This window comes from Penaeus vannamei, chromosome 24 (genome assembly GCF_042767895.1).
Source record: "Penaeus vannamei isolate JL-2024 chromosome 24, ASM4276789v1, whole genome shotgun sequence".
In the NCBI taxonomy this organism is placed as follows: Eukaryota; Metazoa; Arthropoda; class Malacostraca; order Decapoda; family Penaeidae; genus Penaeus; species Penaeus vannamei.
Window position 1 is genome coordinate 3,012,304 of NC_091572.1, and position 5,000 is coordinate 3,017,303.

The 5,000-nt window shown below is 52.5% G+C and overlaps 1 non-coding gene across 1 annotated transcript; it reads left to right on the plus strand.

Annotated features, from left to right (window-relative positions):
• The first annotated feature begins 3,803 nt into the window (after positions 1–3,803).
• Positions 3,804–3,874, plus strand: TRNAG-GCC (transfer RNA glycine (anticodon GCC)). Its single transcript has one exon. It is a non-coding gene; the product is annotated as a tRNA-Gly (tRNA).
• Positions 3,875–5,000: the final 1,126 nt, after the last annotated feature.

The following is a 5,000-nucleotide window of genomic DNA, read 5'->3' on the forward strand; positions in this document are numbered from 1 at the left end:
ACACGAAGGCCGTTTCGCGTGTGTCCCTTGGGAGAAAAAAAAATAAAAATAAAAAAAGGATTCCACAATCTCCCGGCCTTCGGGGTGTCTCTCTGTCTGCCTGTCTGTCTGTCTGTCTGTCTGTTTTCTGTCTTTCTTTCTTTCGCTCTATCGTTTTGTCTGTTTGTTTGTCTATCTCTTAGTTTTCTTTCTTTTGTTCTGTCTCTTTCTTTTTTTTGCTTTCATTCGTTTTTTATCGAGCTTTCTTTTTTTTCTCGCTCTCTCTATCTATCTGTTCATATCTCCCATATATATTCTCTTTACTCTCATTCTCTCTCTCTCTTTCTTCTCTCTCTCTCGTCTCTCTCTCTCTCTCTCTCTCTCTCTAACCTCTCTCTCTCTCTCTCTCTCTCTCACACTCCCTCTTCCTTCTTCCTCTCTCCTCTCTCTCTCTCTCTCTCTCTCTCTCTCTCTCTCTCTCTCTCTCCTCTTTCCCTCTCTCTCCTTCCTCTCTCTCCCTCTCTCCTCTCTCACCTCACCACCACTCCTTTCTTCCCTCTCCTCCCCCTTCCCTTCCCTCTCCTCCTTCTATCTCTCCCTCTCCCTCTTCCTCTCCCTCTCTCCTTCCCCCTTATCCGAAAAAAAGAAGAGGAAACGAGCTTTATAGACAAAAAAAAAGGAATTTTCTCACTCGCCAGTATATCAAATTCCTCTAAAAATACTGGCCACGTAATTGCATACCTGGCAACCCTTCCTCAGGCCCAGTACGGAACCTTTCCCTGGAGGAGGAAGAGGAGGAGGAGGAGGAAGAGGAGGAGGAGGAGGAAGAGGAGGAGGAGGAGGAGGAAGAGGAGGAAGAGGAGGAGGAGGAGGAGGAGGAAGAGGAAGAGGAGGAGGAGGAGGGAGGAGGAAGAGGGAGGAAGGAGGGAGGAGGAGGGAGGAAGGAAGAGGGGGAGGAGGGGGGAAGAGGGGAAGGAGGAGGAGGAAAGAGGGGGGAGGAAGAGAGAGGAGGAGGCAGGGAAGAGGGGGAGGAAAGAGGGAGGAGTGAGGGAGGAGGAAGAGGAGGGAGGGGAGAGGAGGGAGGAAGAGGAGGGAGGAGGGAAAGAGGAGGAGGAGGAGGAGGAGGGAGGAGGAGGGAGAGGAGGGAGGAAGGAGGGGGAGGAGGAGGAGGAGGAGGGAAGAGGAGAAGGGGGTAGAGGAGGTAGAGGAGGAAGAGGAGGAGGGAGGGAGGAGGAGGAAGAGGAGAGGAGGAGGAGGAGGGAAGAGGGAGGAGGAGGGGAGGAGGAAGGAGGAGGAGGAGAGGGAGGGAGGAAGAGGCGAGGAGGAGGAGGAGGGGAGGGAGGAGGGAGGAGGGAGGGAGGAAGAGGAGGAGGAGGGAGGAGGAGGAAGAGGAGGAGGGAGGAGGAGGAAGAGAGGAGGGAGGAGAGAGGAGGAAGAGTGGAGGGGAGGAGGGAGGAGGAAGAGGAGGAGGAGGAGGAGGAGGAGGAAGGAGGAGGAGGAGGGAGGGAGGGAAGAGAAGGAGGGAGGGAGGAGAGGAGGAAGAGGAGGGAGGGAGGAAGAGGAGAGGGAGGTAGAGGAGGGAGGGAGGAGGGGAGGGAGGAGAGAAGGAGAAGGAAGAGGAGAGGAGGAGGAGGGAGGAGGAGGAAGAGGGAGGAGAGGAGGGGAGGAGAGGAAAGAGGAGGAGGCAGAGGAAGAGGAGGAAGAGGAGGAGGAAGAGGAGGAGGGAGGGAGAAGAGGGAGGAAGAGGGAGGGGAGGAGGGAGGAAGAAGAGGAGGGGAGGAGGGAGGGAGGGAGGAAGAGGAAGAGGAGGAGGGAGGAAGAGGAGGAGGAGGGAGGAGGAAGAGGAGGAGGAAGAAGAGGGGAGGAGGAGGGAGGAAGGGGAGGAGGGAGGAGTAAGAGGAAGAGGAGAAGGGGGGGAGGAAGAGGAAGAGGAGGAGACAGGAAGAGGAGGAGGGAAGAGGGAGGAAGAGGAGGAGGGGTGGGAAGAGGGAGGAGGGAAGAGGTGAGGAGGAAGAGGAAGAGGGAGGAGGGAGGAGGAGGAAGAAGAAGAGGGGGAGGAGGAGGGAAGAGAGGAGGAGGAACAGGAAGAGGGAGGAGAAAAGAAGAAGAGGAGTGAGTGAGGAAGTAGGGGGAGGAGGAGGGAGGAGGCAAGAGGAAAAGGAGGAGGAGGAGGAAGGGGAGGGAGGAGGAGGAGGGAGGAGGAGGAAGATGAGGAGGGAGGAGGAGGAAGAAGAAGAGAGAAGGGAGGGAAGGAGAAGATGGAGGAAGGAGGAAGAGGAGGGAGAAAGGAAGAGGAAGTAGGAGGAGAGAGAGAGGAAGATGAGGAGGAGGAAGAAGAAGTGGGGAGAGGAGGGAGGGAGGGAGGAGGAGGAAGGGAAGAGGAGGAGAAGGAGGAAGGAAGAGCGGAGGAGGAGGAAGAGGAGGAGGAGGACGAGGGAAGAAGAGGAGGAGGAGGAGAGAGGAAGAGGAGGGGGAGGGAGAGAGGAAAGGGAGTGGGGAGGAGGAGGAGGAAGAAGAGGAAGGGGAGGAGGAGGAGGAAGAGGAGGAGAGAATAGGGAGGAGGCAAGGAGGAGGAGGAGGAGAAGGGAAGGTAGAAGAGGAGGAGGAGGAGGGAGGAGGAGGAGAGAGAAGGGGAGGGTAGGAGGAGGAGGGAGGAGGAAGGAGGGAGGGAGGGAGGAGGAGAAGGAAGGAGGGAGGAGGAAGGGGGAGGAGGAGGAGGGAGGAGTAAGAGGAAAAGCATGAAGGAGGAGGAGGAATAGGAGAGGAGGAGGGAGGAGGGAGGAGGAGGAGGGAGGAGGAGGAGGAAGAGGAGGAGGAGGAGGAAGAGGGAGGGAGGAGGAGGAAGGGGAGGCAGGGGGAGGAAGAGGAAGAGGAGGAGGAAGAAGAAGAGAAGGAAGGATAGAGATAGAAAAGGAGGAGAAAGAAGAAGAGAAGAAGAGGAGGGAGGAGGAGGAGGAAGAGGAAGAGGAGGAAGAAGAGAGAGAGGGAGGAGGAGGAAGAAGAGAAGGAGGGATAGAGATAGAAAAGGAGGAGAGGAGGAGAAAGAGGAAGAAGAAGAGGAGAAAGGGGGAAGAGGGAGGAGGGAGGAAAAAGAGAAGGAGGAGGAGGAGAGAGGAGTAAGAAGAAGAGGAAGAGGAGGAGAATAAAGAAGAAGAGGAGGAGGAGGGAGGAGGAAGAGGAGAAGGGAGAATTTGTGGGAGGAGGGAGAAGGAGGAGAAAGAAGAAAAATAGGGAGGAGGAGGGAAAAAAAGAAGAAGAAAAAGAAGAAAAAGAAGAAAAAAGAAGAAGAAGAAAAAAAAAGAAGTTAAGAAGAAAAGAAGAAGAAGCAATAAGAAGCAATAAGAAATAATAAGAAGAGAGACCAGAGGGGAGTGCGGCCCCTTATCCCGCCATAGGCGACCGAGCATCTTCCCCCGCACACGCCCCCCTCACCCCCCCACCACCCCCACACCCCCACACCCCCGCCACGCAACGCCCGCGACAGGTGCTTTTGGGCGCCTCCTTGCGGTCGCGGGCGGCGCTCCTCTCGGCTCCCCAGCGTCGCCCGTACTTCTCCTTCCCGTCGCGTCTCCATTCCCAAAATTGGCACAGCCATTACCACGCATTCGGACGCGACGAGATCCCGCGTTCGAGTGCAGACGAACCCGACAAAAACGTGTATTTCACTCTTTGTTTTATTATTTCCATGTTTTTTTTTTTTTCTGCCTGTGAGTATGCGATCGCGATTAGTGTAAAAAAAAATAAAAGTAAGAGAGATCTCTATATACGTCTACAAACGGTAAAATTAAACGACAAAATATTCATAATTGTAAAGACAAGTAAGAGTATCGGTGGTTCAGTGGTAGAATTCTCGCCTGCCACGCGGGAGGCCCGGGTTCGATTCCCGGCCGATGCAATAATTTCATAATTTTTTGATAATTCATTGGATGAATATAGATAGATAGATAGGATAGACAAATTTAATTACATCCCCATCAAGAGGTACGTACAGCAGCCTCTCCCCCCCACCCCTCTTCACCCGTGCCTGCCCTTATCTCTCCTCCCACCTCCCCCACCCCATCCCTCCTCCCATGACAGTGCAGGAGAGGAGGCTTCGTGGAGGGCATGAGGCATGGGGTGGGGCATGAACCATGAAATGGGGCATGAGGCATGGGGGGTGGAAGCGCATGAGGCAATGTGGGGGAGCAGCATGGGAACCACATGAGATGAGGCATAGATCATGAGGTGGGGCATGAACCATGAAATGGGGCATGAGGCATGGGGTGGGGCATGAGGCATGGGGGGAGGCATGAACCATGAGATGAGGCATAGATCATGAGGTGGGGCATGGAACATGAAATGGGGCATGAGGCATGGGGTGGGGCATGAGGCATGGGGGGAGGCATGAACCATGAGATGAGGCATAGATCATGAGGTGGGGCATGGAACATGAAATGGGGCATGAGGCATGAGATGAGGCATGGAGCATGATGTGGGGCATGAGACGTGAAGTGGGGCACTGAGGCACGAGATAGGACATGGGGCACGAGATGGGGCATGGGGCACGAGACGGGGCATAGATCGTGGGGTAAGAGGAGGCGAGTGTGAGGCTAGAAAAGATAAAATAAAAGCATCTTATATCTTTTTAAATTAATGTGGATACCAAGATCAGCTTGTGATCAGGCATACTTGACACGTGGACGAAAGTGTTAAAGGAAGATAAAAAAAAGATAAAAAAGGAATATAGAAAGATACATAGACACGCATATACATATAAGCGTAGATATACATGTTAAAAAAGATACACTATCCACAAAATAGATTTATAGAAACAGACATACACATACATTGATAAAATCGATTGATACTAAATAAAGTGTCCGAGAAAAAGATAATAATAATAATGATAATAAAAGATAAAGAACAAAAACGAGAAAAAATGATATGAAAGAAATCAAATAAATGAAGGAATCGATAATTGATAAAAAAAAAAATAATAATAATAATAATGGTAGAAAGAAAACAAAACGAAAAAAATGAAT